Source organism: Nannospalax galili, unplaced genomic scaffold, assembly GCF_000622305.1.
Source record: "Nannospalax galili isolate Female #2095 unplaced genomic scaffold, S.galili_v1.0 scaffold875, whole genome shotgun sequence".
Taxonomy (NCBI): domain Eukaryota; kingdom Metazoa; phylum Chordata; class Mammalia; order Rodentia; family Spalacidae; genus Nannospalax; species Nannospalax galili.
In genome coordinates this window covers 278,721-293,156 of record NW_008337059.1, presented here as the reverse complement: position 1 = coordinate 293,156, position 14,436 = coordinate 278,721, and the positions used below count along the sequence as shown (strand labels likewise).

Sequence of the window (14,436 nt, the reverse complement as noted above, 5' to 3'; positions counted from 1 at the left end):
TAGTGAATTGGTATAGCATAAGCTTTCCCAGACTCTTTGGGCCCTTTTTCTTTCTCTTGCATTCTGACATCCAAGATGTTGAAGTGAACACGTGGTGTGTCCTCCAATGTGAAATTCTAGATTTCTGTGGGTCTTTAGAAGCAGCCATGAAAAGTGGTGTTGACAACATAATAGCCAAAAATCTGTATATCATCCCTGTGAAGGGTATCAAAGGACGGCTGAACAGGCTTCTGGGTGCTGGGTGACGTAGTGATGGCCACAGCTAAGCTGGACATGGTGGCACATGCCTTTAATCCCAGCACTCAGGAGGCAGAGGTAGGTGGTTCTCTGTGAGACTGAGGTCAGTCTGGTCCAGGCCAGCTGGAGCTACAAAAGGAGACCCTGTCTTGGGAAAAAAAAAAAAAAAAGGAAGGGAGGGAGGGAGGGAAGGAAAGAAGGAAAAAAAATAGGCATATCACAGCTCAGAAAGAAGGTACATCTAGCAGTGGTAATTTGACAATGAAAGTCATCTGGGGCCAGGCATGGTGGTGCACGCCTTTAATCGCAGCACTCCTAGCACTCAGAAGCAGGTGGATCTCTTGTGAGTTCAAGGCCAGCCTGATCTACATAGTGAGTTCCAGGTCAGCTGGGACTAAACGGAGACCCTGTCTCAAAAAGACCAAAAAAAACCAATTTAGTATTTTGGTCTGATCTATGCTTGTACAATCCTCTGGAGACAAGAGCATGCCCTGTCATCTCTTTGAAACAAGGAATTTGAGAGATGATATGAATTACTTGAGGTTCAATAACAAATTCAGATTGTTTACTAGACTTGCACAGTAGGTTCCAAGTCGTCATCCTTAAGGTGCTTTTGGTATGTGGATGTTGTACAAAGAACAATACTTCTGGGCAAATCAGACCTTACTGCATAGTTTAACCAGGAGGTTAACTTCTTGAACCCCTAATGTCATTCCTAAATCAGTAATAATAACTATAATTCCTAGCTAAAAGATAAAGCACTGGATACATAAGAAGTAATCATTAACTGCTACTCTTTTCTCTCATGTTAGCTTTCTAATATCAGTCTTTGATAGTTTAAAAATTCTTGCCTGGAAGCCAAGCAGAGTGTTGAAGTCAGAATTTACTTTGTGCCCTCCACTATATGAATATTTTTTTAAGGCATAAGATAATCTTTACAGTGATTTTTCTTTGTTTTAGTCTTATTTTAAAATATTTTTCCTATAATTCTGTAAGTTTCTTTTCACAATATTATTAGTGTTTTGAGGATTAGGGAACCAGCTCTTGTTAGTTTCACATCTCCCATCACATCTACCAAATTGTATACTCACGTTATCAATTATTTTGTCTAGTAGGAAAAGAGCACTGAATTCAGAATCAGAACCGAATTTCTGATCCTGACTGTCGTCATTGACTTTAGTAACTGCTTACTATCTTCTCTTTTCCATTCTAGGTCTGTTCTCTACCTTTGCCCTGTGTTCTGGGAGACCAACCTATATGAACTGTATCAATGGTTCCCTTGCCTTTTCTGATGGGGCGTGATCAGTAGTATCAGCAGCAGATGGGAAGGTGGTGTGAGGTTCCCTTCCTATGGCTGTGATCTGGCTGCACCTTTAGAGATCATACCTATCAGTTGTCCCTATTCATACAGACAGGGTCTCCCTGTAGCTCCAACTGGTGTAGAACTCACTATGTAGACCAGACTGGCCTTGAATTCACAAAAATCCACCTGCCTCTCCCTCCCAAGTGTTGGGATTAAGGGCATGCACCACCATGCCTGGCCCCCCCTTTTTTTTTTTAAGATTTATTTATATATGTACAAGTGTTTGGATTGCTTGTATGTATACTGGTATGTGTGTAATACCTGTGAAAGCTGGAGGAGGGGAACTGAGCCACCCTGTGGGTGTTGGGAATTGAACCTAGGTTCTTTGGAAGAAGAGCAAGTGCTCTTAACCCTTGAGTCAACTTCTCCAATGTTTTGTTGGTTTTCTTAAAGTACACCCATACCTTATTGCATAGTTCCTTTATTAAATTGTTGAAATTTACTTGTTAGAATATACCATCTGTCTTAGTTGCTTTTCTATTGCTGTGATAAAACACCGTGACCAGGGAACTTACAGAAAGAAGAGTTTATTTGAGCTTATGTTTCCAAGTTCCAGAGGGAATAGATTCCATCATGGCAGGGAGGTATGATGTGGTAGCCAGGGCAGGAGCAGAAAGTGAAGTACTCACATCTTAAAGCAGGCACAGGAAGCAGAGAGCCACTGGAAATCAGGCAAGGCTTAAGAACTCTCTAAGCCCATCCCCAGTGATACACTTCCTCCAGCAAAGCCACACTCCTAAAACCTCCTAAAACAGTGCCACCAACTGAGGACAAAGTGTCCAAATACTTGGAGCCTATGGGGGACATTTTCATTCAAACCACCATACCACCTGTCCCCTACCAGGACTGACTGATAAGTGACCTTTCTATAGTTTACTTTCCTCATTTGCAAAGTCTTTTCAGTCTTAATTTAACACATGCTTTGGCCATCATACACTTATAATTGACAAGTTAGTAAGAGCAGTCTTGCTTCATCTTTTTTTATCACTAATTTTTTTATGCCTTTATGCAATAACTTAATGAAAGGGAAGCAGTCAGTTATGACTTTTTAATTTACTTGAGTTTCTACTTGAATGCTACACATTTACACACCCCAACAATACTACTAAATGATAGCTTAAATTAGCTGTATTTTGGGGACAGTTATGTGTTATTCTTTGTGCTTTTTAAACTTCTGTTAACAAGTAGTAACATGATGTCACTTTCTGGGCCAGATTTTGTCCTTGAAGTTTGAGCTTTCCCTTGCCCACACAGAATAGTACCTCAAGTACTTTTTTTTGGTCACTGAGCCAACTCTCACAACTTAGACTGATCTTTGAACTCACTCCAAGTATTTCTGTTTAATAGTAAATTAGTCCAACATTTTTTTTTTTTTTCTTTTTCCTGAGACAGGAGCTCCTTGTAACCCCGGCTGGCCTGGAACTAGCTATGGAGACCAGGCTGGCCTCAATCTCACCAGGATCCACCTGCCTTTGCCACCCTAATGCTGGGATTAAACGCATGTGCCACCATGCCTGTCTCAAAAGCTGTTTTTTAAAAATAGCTCCATGTATAGTGATGTGTATTTTCATTAATATATCAGAAGCTCAGAAATGCATTTAGTGAAAGAAAAAACATTCAAAACTTTAAATAATCTTCCTACTTTTTATGAATATTTAAAAAAATATTTTTATTCTATGTGTATGAGTGTATTACCTGCATGTATGTAAATGCACCTGTGCCACACAGTGCCTGAGGAGATCAGAAGAGGGTGTCAGATCCCTGGACTGGAGTTAGGAATGATTGTTAGCCACCATGTAGGTGCTGGGAATCTAACCTGGGTCCTCTGCAAGAGCACCCAGTGCTCTTAACTGCGGTGCCATCTCTCTAATCCCTCATGAGCATTTTGATACATAGAAGTTCATGATTTGCCATATTTGCTTCTCTCTTTCTCTATCTCTTCCCCACCCCCAGACCCCCCCTCTGTCCCAGCTTCTGTGGAGCACAGTATTTTTAATCTGTATTAACAGTACAAAGTGGTAGGTTGGAATATCTTGAAACAATTGCAATGCATTTCGGTTACCATAATACACATGTGTGTGTATGTGTATGCATGGTTTCGTGTTTTGAGATAGTGTGTGTGTGTGTGTGTGTGTATGGTTTTGTGTTTTGAGATTGTGTGTGTGTGTATGTGTATGTATGGTTTTGTGTTTTGAGATTGTGTGTGTGTGTGTGTATGTGTGTGTATATGTATGGTTTTGTGTTTTGAGATTGTATGTATGTGTATGCATGGTTTTGTGTTTTGAGATAGGGTCTCCCTGTAGCCTCAGCTGGCCTGGAACTCTCTTTGTAGACCAGGATAGCCTCAAATCTCACAGAAGTTGCCTGCCTCTGCCTCCTGAGTGCTGCTGGAAGGTGTGTACCACCACACCCATCCCATTATATTTAACCTGGGGTTGTCTGTCACTGTGACACTATCTACTTACTCAGGGAGCTCATATTTGTATCTTCCCCATAGTATGTGTGCATGGCGGCGCATGCCTTTAATCCCAGCACTTGGAAGGCAGAGGCAGGCGGATCTCTGTGAGTTCAAGGCCAGCCAGGTCTACAGATTGAGTTCCACGACAGATGGGGCTACAGGGAGACCCTGTCTTTAAAAAAAAAAAAAAAAAATCTGATAATGATTTATTTGATAGCAACAAATTTCTTATTTTGGTTCTCTTGGTACCTGAGATCTCTAATTCATTGAATTTAGCATTTAGTCTGTTGAGAGCTTTCAAATCAGAAAGACCTTGTTTTCCTCTTGTACTCTTGAGCTCCAGTTTTAGTAAAGTCTTTAGATTAATGGGGTTAAGTTATTAGCTTTTAAAAATTCTTCTTTAGTAAGCACTTTGTATGTGTGTTCAACTGGTGGACAGAGGCATGAAAGACAGATAAAAAAATAAATCCTCAGGGCTGGAGAGATGGCTCAGCAGTTAAGAGCACTGACTGCTCTTGCAGAAGACGCGGGTTCGATTCCCAGCACCCACCATCCAGGGGAATCTGAAGCCCTCTTTTGACCTCCATGGCATTGCACGACATGGGTGCACTCACATACATGCAGACAATACACTTGTACACATAAAAATAATAAAATATTTTTTAAAAAATAAAATAATTCCTCTTTTGCAACCCAGAACTCATTGTGCAGTATGAGTTTTGATACATACAAGAAAGAATATAACACAACAGCCCAAAGTGATGGTGTTGAGAGAAAAGATGACTTTAGGAATGAGGTGCCTGGGTTGCTGGCCTCAGGACCTGTGGCATGCCAACTCTTAGGAGACTGAATGTGTGCAATGAACCATCTGAGGAACCTTATCATACAAGATTAATATTTTCCTGACTATAGATGCTTCTGTATTGATCTCAAAATTCTGAACCCAGAACTGTGGCAAGTAACAAAATAACTGGGGAGCCAAGATGGTGGTGTAGCTGGAACAATGGTGGAGCAATAGAGTTGCAATGGCACAAGGATGTAAAACATGGTTCTGGGCTTCTTCGTTTTATTAGGAATCTTGATGCTTTTATATTGATCTCAAAATACAGAACCCAGGATGTGGCAAGTAATAAAGAAAATAACTGGGAAGCCAAGTTGGTGGAGCTGCACTGTCCTGGCCACCCACACAACCCAGTGGAACCTTGCCAGTAGAGCCATACTCATAGGGCTGCCCATATACCCTAGTGATACCCATGATTGGCAGACTGTCATTATCACCCCATGGCTGTCAAGACCTCGCTACAGTCCTTAACAACATTAGGAATCTGAGACATCTACTGATTTCAGAAAATAACTAGAGGACACTGATGTAAAGCTGTCATGTGAAGCTGTGAAACCTCCCAACTGCCACTCAGAAAATCTTGGCTTGAAGGCCTGTGAGCTAATTGCTGCCTGCTGTGAGGACCTAGCTTCTGCTTTTACCCACAGTAAAACCCTGTGGGGACTTGACCATTTTTCCTAAATAGCCCTGCTGTCTCATTAAACAGAGCATTGTGCCTGATCTTAATATTTTTTGAGCTGGGCATGGTGGCATATGCCTTTAGTCCCAGCACTCTGGAGGCATTGACCGAAGAGAAACTCAATCACATTTGCAGCATGTGTGTGGAGAGCATATAGAGTGGATTTTACACAATTGGCTTGTCCTTTGTTTAATCTCATCTATCCTTTTTTCATTTTTTTTCAGAAAAAAAAAAGGTTTATTGTGTATGGAAATCAATAGATATCTTTTACAAAGAAAAAGGTTAGAATAAAGTTTTTTCCTCTGGGGGAAAAAAAAATAGGGTTATTGTGTATGAAAATCAATGGATACCTTTTACAAAAAAAGGTTAGAATAAAGGTTTTTTTCCCCCCTCGGGGAAAAAAAGTTTATTGTGTACCTTTTTTCATTTTTATTATTTTATGTATTTTTTCAAGCCACTTCAAATCCTTTTTCAATAGGAAGTAAATAGCAAGAGTTGTTTCCTATATTATTCTGTGTCCATACTAGAACAATACTTTCCCAGTCCTTTCCATGGAAATCTCTACTAGGGAATGCTGTCCTCTGCCATAGCACAGGGATGGGCCTCATTAAGGGTAACCTCAACTTTACCCCCCTGAGGAACTGATTGAGGAACTTATGCCATTTGAGACGCTAGGAGTTTGCTTCTACTTGTGGAAGCCCTTCTGGAAATGACACTTTCTCTCTTTTAATATCTACCATCTATATCTAGATAGGAATCTTCCCATCTATTCAAGAAACATGTTAGTGAACTGACTGATAGTATTTTTTAATTTGCATTCATGGACTTCAATATGGAAAAAAAAAAGCTCTTTTTAACTAGACGTGTGATATATACTGAACACCAACTATTCCTTCAAGCTGTTAAACCTTTTAAACTGATTACAAACATTTTCTGACTTTTACTTTTGGATATAGTTTAACTTTCGAAGGGGAGGACAGAAAAACTCTTGTATTTCCCCTTTTTGTTGTATAGAAGAAAAACTGAAAACGGAAGAAATCAGATGGCTTGTGCTTGGAAGGAAAGTAAGTGTACTCAATTAAAGGCCTCAACAGACACAGGCTCCTATAGACTATTTCTGATGAAAATATGATGTGAAAGAGTGTTTTTAATTATATGTTTCACTGTTCATTAAGAGTTAATTTGTGTGTGTGTGTGTGTGTGTGTGTGTGTGTGTGTGTGTGTCTTTTAAAGACAGGGTCTCTGTTGTAGCCCCAGCTGCCCTGGACCTTGCTATGTAAACCAGGTTGACCTCGATCTCACAGAGATCCATCTGCCTCTGCCTCTAGTATGCTGGGATTAAAGGTGTGTACCACCCTGCCCAGCTAATAAATATATTTTGAAAGTTGAGAAAAAAATAAAGCTGCCACCAAAAAATCCCCCACAAAATCAAAGGTGAAGATATGAACCAGAGTCACTATGGTAAATTAATTCTGAGATCTGTACTTCCTCAGGGTTTTGGCTATTTAAACCAATGAAATCTTCATTTAAGCCACTTTAATTTGGCCATAATCTTTCAGGGGTGCTAAACTAACTAGAGAATGAGTCATCTTCCAGTCCAACAGTTGCTAAGGGTTGAGAAAAACTAAAGCTGTATAGTATGTCAATCATTTGCAAAAGATAATCCTATCTTTGAAAAACAACCTTACTAATAAATCTCCTGGTTTGAGGTCAAAGGCCTCAAAAGTTCCTTAGGGTTTGTTTAAGCCACTCTGGGTTTAAATTAGCTTCTTAGAGAATGCACTTTATACCTTGAAATTGCTTAGAAGTCAGTTATTGTTTCTCTGAAGAAAGGACACCTTTTTAAAAGTGATCATATTTGCTTATCTTGCAGGTCATTCTCAAGCATCCACTCACATACTGAATTGATAGTCCTTTTCCTTCTTTAGAGGCTACAGAGAAACAGAATCTTGAAAAATATGACACAGCTATCTCTCCTATCAAAAGTGATTATCAAAAGTGATGATCTTGAGAACAGCATGTTTTTTAGCCAGAGTTCACATGCCCACACTGTACTTGCTACTCTACACATGTAACCTCTATAGTAAAAGATTTAAAAATTGAAATTTTGATTTTAAGGTATCATTTAAATATGTGCCTTTTTTAGTTCAAACTCCTTTTTCAAATTACTAATTGAAAATCTTTCAAACATGTCTCCAAACAAGTAAGAGCTAACTGCTAATAAAAGTACTCACAACATTTCTACATATATGTATGAATATGCAAACACACAAATATTTTAACAGTCTTGGCAATATGTTTAAAGATATTTGCCTCTTGAACCCACTAGTCTGACCATGTTCATGTTCTCAGTTCATATTACTGTCTATAATAATAGCCAAATCATTAGCTATAAGAATGCATTTCAGGGACTGGAGAGATGACTAGTGGTTAAGAGCTTGTATTGCTCTTGCAGAGGATCAGAGTTAAATTTCCAGCACCCAAGTCAGAGGGCTCACAAACACCTGTGACTCCAGCTTCAGAGGTTCCAATGTCTCTGGCCTCTGTGGGCACATACCTGCCCCCAACGCATACACATGCACATAAATGATTGAAAATAAAAGCTGAAAAAATTTTTTTAAAGAATGCATTTCATATTTTTAATTTTTTAAAATTTATGTGTATGAGTGTTATGCCTGCTTGTGTGTAAGTGCACCCATGTTATGCAGTGCCCGCAGAGGACAGAAGAGGACATTGGATCCCTTGGAACTAGAGTTACATATGGTCGTTAGCTGCCATGTGGGTGCTGAGATTCGAACCCAGGTTTCTGCAAGAACAGCTAGTGCTCTAAACTGCTGAGCCATCTCTCCAGCACACATTTCATATTTTGAGATTAAACAAGTTCATAGTACAAAGATGAACGTATGTCAAGGGAATGTTTTTCCTCACCATGACTCAGTTTGTCTTTTGATCACCAGGTCATTTTACAGATGATTTGGGGAACACCATTCAAATCGTACATGCAGGATTGTGTTATTTTCTTCAGTTGTTTAGTTTTCCTGAAAGCAATGGCTGTTAAATTTCTTACTAGGCACAGTCTCATGCCTGTACTCTTGGCTACATGGAAAGCAGAGTCAGGAGGATTGCTTGAACTCAGGAGTTCAAGCCCAGCCCGAGAGCTATAGTGAGACCCCCATTTTGAGACAGGGTCCCCCTGTAGCTCCAGCTGTCCTGGAACTCACTATGCAGACCAGGTTGGCCTTGAACGCACAGAGATCCGCCTGCCTCTGCCTCCTGAGTGCTGGGATTAAAGGCATGTGCCACCATGCCCGGCTTGAGACCCCATCTTAAATATATATATAATTATACTTAATGCTAGAAAAGCTACATATTTCTCCATGATAATTTACTGTTTATAGTGCCCACCCCAAGTTATATCAGATAAATTTCCTGCCTGTCCACTTCATATCAGTACTTGCTTTAGAAATTCTCTTTTGAAAAATGAAGACAGTTTATGTCTGTATTTTCCCATTTCTGTATTACTTTCCTCCTTTTTCAGACCTCAGTTTTAGTGCATATTTTCTTATGCTAATCTGTTTGCTTCTTTATGATCTATCAAAAGTATTTTATGGGATGATACAAAGATCGAACTACTGGTTTTCTATGTTGCTATCTTACTGTCCAAAGAACACTGAATAGGACTTTCCATTTTCTAGTTTATCAAAGGTTAAGCTGCTTGTGATCCCAGCACTTGCAGGAGGCTGAGGAATGAGGATGGGACTTTCAGGGCAGCCATGGGAAGACCCTATCTCAACTAATTAAAAGAAGACAAGGAGGAAGGGGGGGAGGAGGAGGAGGAGGAGGAGAGAGAGAGAGAGGGAGGGAGAAGGGGAAAGGGGGAGGGAGGGGAGGGAGGAGGAGGACCATCTCACAAACCTCAAAAGTTCATCCTTTGAATATGATTCAAAGAATATGATTCTCTACCATTGAGAAATTTTATAATTTTATTTTATTATTATTTTGGTTTTGGTGTGTTTGGGATAGGGTCTCCCTGTAGCCCCAGCTGTCCTGGGACTTGCTATGGAGACCAGGCTGGCCTCGAACTACAGAGAACTGCCCACCTCTGCCAGAGACATGCACCACCACTCCCAGCTATTATTTTTATTTCAAACTGAAGTGCGCAGCGTGTGTGTGTGTGTGTGTGTGTGTGTGTGTGTGTGTGTGTGTGTGGTGTGCACGCACACATGCATACTCATGTACCACAGCATGCCTGCAGAGGTCAGAGGACTACTTTGTCGAGTTGGTTTTCCCACTTTTGTGTGGACTTCAGGGAATGAACTCAGGTCATCAGGATTTCATGGCATGCACCTTTTCCTATTGAGCAATCTTGCGAGCCCAACTTTTATAATTTTTAAAAGTATAAGCTTTTTATAAAAACTACACAGACTTTAATAGTTACTGTTTTGGTAGGCTTTAAGTCTAATTCAGTGAGTTCCATTTATTATTCAAAGATGTTCTTTTCAGTTTATTCCTCAGGAATAATCTCACTGTATTCCAGGTTTTAGTAATTGAAAGGGAAATAATTTTGCAGTAAAAGAAAATATGAAAATAGAGTTAATTATCTGTATATTTTCTTTTTTTGGTCCTTGGATTGATTTGTTGTTTTAAGGGCTAGTCTTAAACCTAGGGCTTTCACATATTAGATAATTACTCTACCACTGAACTACCTCAGTCCTAGGTCTCTGAATATGTTCTAAAAAAATTGTCATTTTAGCATTACATAAATATCCACATTACCTTTGATGGGAGAATTTGCTTTGCTATTTCATAGTCAAAGATTTTAATTTTTCTTTAAGTACATGAAATACTAGACAATTTTTTAAAAAAATAAGAAGGTAAAAATAATCTTTTTACTCTTATCACTTAAACCTTAATGTCTAACTGTTACACAAGAAAGAAACCTTCCTTAAATATAGCTCTAACCAGGGGCTGGAGAGATGGCTCAGTGGTTAAGAACACTAGTTATTCTTGCAGAAGACCTGGGTTTGAATCCCAGCACCCACATGGCAGCTAACAACTGTCCGTAACTCCAGTCCCAGGGGATCTGACATGGGTGCACTTCCCTACAAGCAGGCAATACACGCATACACATAAAAATAATAAAAAATTTTAAAATATAGCTCTAATCATTAACCAAAAGTATACAGTTCTTTGAATATCCTAATTATTGAATTTCTGTAAATTTTTAAAAAGTTATTTAATAACATTAATCAGACTTTGCTAAGTACTAATGACATCACATATTTTCTCCTGAGTCATTCTGATTAAACATTTCCTGTCACTGAATTGTATCTACAGAATTAATTACAGTGGTGCATCACTTAATGGCAGGAATGAGACATATATGGAATTTCTGGAGATAAGATTTGCTGGGTGTGGTGGCCCACACCTTTAATCCCAGCACTTGGGAGACAGAAGCAGGTGGATCTCTGGGAGTTTGAGGCCAGCCTGGTCTCCATAGTGAGTTCCAGGATAGTTGGGGCTACAGGAAGACTGTCTCAAAAAGACTTAAAAAAAAGAAGACTTGGGGACTAAGGATATACTTATTAGTGGAGAGCACTTGCCTAACATGCACGAGGTCCCAGGTTGGATCTCCAGCACTGAAAAAGAAAACAGACTTTCAAGAAATTCTCTTACATAAAACTAGCTTCCTGACTCCTTTATGTCTTGCAGTCCTTCATAGTAAGTACAACCTTTAAATATGAGCACTTGGGGCTGGAGAAATGGCTCAGCGACTAAGAGCACTGACTGCTCTTGCAGTGGTCCTGGGTTAGGTTACCAGCACCAACATGGTGGCTAACAACCATCAGGGGATCTGACGTAGCTCTTCTGACCTCCATGTGCACTTAACATACATACAGGCAATACACTCATAAAAACAATAAAATATTTTAAAAAATAAGTATGAGCACCTGAAATAAATAAAGCTTCATTTTAAAGATAGGAGCATTCTTGAAATTTTGTATGTGTTGGATTTAGATCAGATCTTCGAGACCCTAGGAGAATTTATGATTTAAACAAATCCTCTGTTGTGTCCCTAGGTAAAGGGAATTGGCACACTATTGTCTTTTGTGTAAATTTTATATTCATTATTAATTCGAGTCTTCACAGATCTTCTAATTGAACCATCTCCCCCAAACACATATCCTTTCGCTTGTGTCTCCTATCTCATTAGGGAGTAGAACGGGATCTGTTGGTGTTTCTGTCATACAGATATGAAGCATTATTCTTAGTAAATTATGGGATGCAGAACAATTTTCTTAACTTCAGAACCTCAGTCCTAAATGGTAAAGCCAGAATAAAAATACCTAGCTTGTAGAATTGTTTACAGAATTAAATGAGACAAAAAAATTAGAGTACCTAACATAAAAATGTATTTGTTATTTAAGAAATCTGTAACAGGGACTGGAGAGATAGATCAGTGGTTAAGAGCACTTGCTGCTCTTGCAGAGGACCTAAGTTCAGTTCCTAGCAGACGTGTAGTGGCTCACAACTGCCTGTAACTCCAGTTCCAGGGAATTCCAGTACCCTCTTCCTGGTCTCTGCAGGTACCAGGCAAAACACTCATAAACATAAAATAAAAATAGATAAGGTTAGGAAATCTGCAATGGTCATACATGGTATAGTATGTACTGTAATCCCCAGCACTCAGAAGGCAAAGGCAGGAGGACAGTTTGAGCTACATAGTGAGACCCTGTCTGAAAAAGAAACAAGCAAAAGATATTTTTAACATTGCTGGCATGTAATAGTCATTAAATGCAAGTTTTTGTTTTGTTTTGTTTTGTTTTGTTTTTGTTTTTCTAAGTTTTGCTTTTGTTTTTGAGACAGGGTTTCACTATGTCTCCCTGGCTGGCCTGGAACTCACTATGCAGACCAGGCTGGCCTCAAACTTACAGAGATCCTCCTGCCTCTGCCTCTTAAAGCTAGGAGGCATGTGCCACTATCCCAGGCATTAAATGCAGGTTTCTTAATGCCTGTAATTCCTTGATAAAAGTGATGGTGAGCCAGTGAGATGCCTCAGTGGGTAGAAGCATTTGCTACATAAATCTGACAGCCGGAGTTCAGTTCCTGGAATCAGTGCTGGAAGGAGAGAACTGACTCCTGAAAGTTGTCCTCTGATCTCCATGTGCATGCTGTGGCATGCATGTACCTGCACACAGACACACACACGCACACACAAACATATAAATAAAAACTTTAAATTATGAAGGTGATGAGAGTTACTACAGAGCTTCTTAAAACGGCTGTTAACTTCTCTCAGGTTGTGTTCTGTTAATTTCTTTGAATATGCAGTTGTTCACCCAACTGAAGATTCATTTCATAGGTTGTAATATTAAACTACATAGAAATCATGATATATTTTGTCAAATGCCTTGTTGAGCTCAAGATGCATACCTACTAACAATTGAATTGTATAGAAAAGGGAATTAAATTAGGTTATATGTTTTGTTCTTAAGGTATTATGATTCTCTTTTTAAAAAAGATTTCTTTTGTACATGTGTGTGTGTTTTCTCTGAATCAGAGTAATAGTCATTTAAAGAGGTTAATAAAACCTAGCCCTATTAAGGTAGCCAGACTGCGTTTTCTAACTTAAGAGTAACGTGGATCCAGAATGGTGTGTCTCTTTCTTTTCTCTTTCCTATTTGAAAACCTGTCAGACTTTTTTCTATTAATACAGTAATTCTTTTTAAAATATATTTTATTGAATTTTTGTGGATTCCATACAATATATCTTAATCATATTAAGCCCCACTTCCCTATCTGCAAGCCCCCCATAGCCCACCCATAGAACTTCTTGCATTTTCTCGTATATGTTCAGGCCTATTGAGTCAAGTTTGTGTACCCAGATGTTCCTCGTTGTGAGTTCATCTGCTGGAGGCTGTTCAGCCTGTTTAGCATCATTCCCTTAAAGAAGATCAACTCTCCCTCACCCAATAGTTCCTTGCCAAAGTTGTGGCCTCGTGATACACATCTGACAGAGGATTAATATCCAGGATATATAACGAACTCAAAAAGCAAAGAATCAAGAAAACAAATGACCTAATTAAAAGATGGGCTATGGATCTGAACAGAAATTTCTCAAAAGAAGAAAAAAAAATGGTTAAGAAACACCTTTTTGAAAATGTTCAACAGCCTTAGTAATTAGGGAAATGCAAATCAAAACCACTTTAAGATTTCATCTTATCCCAGTCAGACTGGCTAAGATCAAGAGAAGAAATGATACCAAATGCTGGTGAGGATGTGGGGAAAGGGAAACACTCATTCAGTCCTGGTGGGAATGCAAACTCTGCAACCCCTATGGAAAGCACTGTGGAGAACTCTTAAAAAACTAAAAATGGGGGGCTGGAGAGATGGCTCAGCAGTTAAGAACACTGGTTGTTCTTGCAGAAGACCTGGGTTTGAATCCCAACACCCAACATGGCAGCTAACAACTGTTGGTAACTCCAGTCCCAGGGGATCCAACAGCCTCTTCTGACCTCGGCAGACATTGCACGACACAGGTGCACTTACCTATATGCAGGCAATACAGGCATACACATAAAAATAAATAAAATTTTTAAAAAACCTAAAAATGAACCTACCATATGATCCAGTTATACCATTTGTTGGCATATACCGAAAGGAATCATCCTATTGCAGAGATACTTGTACATTCATGTTTGTTGCTGTCAGATTAAAAAAAAAAAAAACTTTCCAAGGATTTCAGTAATAAAGGACTTTCTTTTTCACACACACACACACACACACACACAAAATACAGACCTGCCGCCCCTTGGGCACTAATGGATGGACCGCTCGGCCCGACCCTTGAGTGTGCC

The 14,436-nt window shown here is 39.3% G+C and overlaps 1 pseudogene; it reads left to right on the top strand.

The window, feature by feature from the left end:
- The first annotated feature begins 4,716 nt into the window (after window positions 1–4,716).
- Window positions 4,717–4,801, top strand: LOC115070175 (annotated as a pseudogene).
- Window positions 4,802–14,436: the final 9,635 nt, after the last annotated feature.